This window comes from Coregonus clupeaformis, unplaced genomic scaffold (genome assembly GCF_020615455.1).
Source record: "Coregonus clupeaformis isolate EN_2021a unplaced genomic scaffold, ASM2061545v1 scaf0382, whole genome shotgun sequence".
NCBI classification, from domain to species: Eukaryota; Metazoa; Chordata; class Actinopteri; order Salmoniformes; family Salmonidae; genus Coregonus; species Coregonus clupeaformis.
Window position 1 is genome coordinate 232,501 of NW_025533837.1, and position 1,413 is coordinate 233,913.

A 1,413-nucleotide genomic window follows, 5' to 3' on the forward strand; every position below is an offset into this window, starting at 1 on the left:
TATTTGATCATCTATATGTTTTTGCTATCTGTTCTTTGTTATAGAGCCAAAAAGATTGGAGAAGTGGTTTACCCATACATCTCCGTTTTGGATATATAACTCTTCATGTTGTTGTTTCTTTAATGTTTTCCAAGTATTTGATACATCAGAAAAGCAGAACTTAATATTTGGTACAGAAACCTTTGTTTGCAATTACAGAGATCATACGTTCCCTGTAGGTCTTGAACAGGTTTGCACACACTGCAGCAGGGATTTTCGCCCACTCCTCCATACAGACCTTCTCCAGATCCTTCAGGTTTCGGGGCTGTCGCTGGGCAATACAGACTTTCAGCTCCCTCCAAAGATTTTCTATTGGGTTCAGGTCTGGAGACTGGCTAGGCCACTCCAGGACCTTGAGATGCTTCTTACGGAGCCACTCCTTAGTTGCCCTGGCTGTGTGTTTCGGGTCGTTGTCATGCTGGAAGACCCAGCCACGACCCATCTTCAATGCTCTTACTGAGGGAAGGAGGTTGTTGGCCAAGATCTCGCGATACATGGACCCATCCATCCTCCCCTCAATACATTGCAGTCGTCCTGTCCCCTTTGCAGAAAAGCATCCCCAAAGAATGATGTTTCCACCTCCATGCTTCACGGTTGGGATGGTGTTCTTGGGGTTGTACTCATCCTTCTTCCTCCTCTAAACACAGCGAGTGTAGTTTAGACCAAAAAGCTCTATTTTTGTCTCATCAGACCACATGACCTTCTCCCATTCCTCCTCTGGATCATCCAGATGGTCATTGGCAAACTTCAGACGGGCCTGGACATGCGCTGACTTGAGCAGGGGAACCTTGGATTTTAATCCATGAAGGCGTAGTGTGTTACTAATGGTTTTCTTTGAGACTGTGGTCCCAGCTCTCTTCAGGTCATTGACCAGTTCCTGCCGTGTAGTTCTGGGCTGATCCCTCACCTTCCTCATGATCATTGATGCCCCACGAGGTGAGATCTTGCATGGAGCCCCAGACCGAGGGTGATTGACCGTGATCTTGAACTTCTTCAATTTTCTAAGAATTGCGCCAACAGTTGTTGCCTTCTCACCAAGCTGCTTGCCTATGGTCCTGTAGCCCATCCCAGCCTTGTGCAGGTCTACAATTTTATCCCTGATGTCCTTACACAGCTCTCTGGTCTTGGCCATTGTGGAGAGGTTGGAGTCTGTTTGATTGAGTGTGTGGACAGGTGTCTTTTATACAGGTAACAAGTTCAAACAGGTCCAGTTAATACAGGTAATGAGTGGAGAACAGGAGGGCTTCTTAAAGAAAATCTAACAGGTCTGTGAGAGACGGAATTCTTACTGGTTGGTAGGTGATCAAATACTTATGTCATGCAATAAAATGCAAATTAATTACTTAAAAATCATACAATGTGATTTTCTGGATT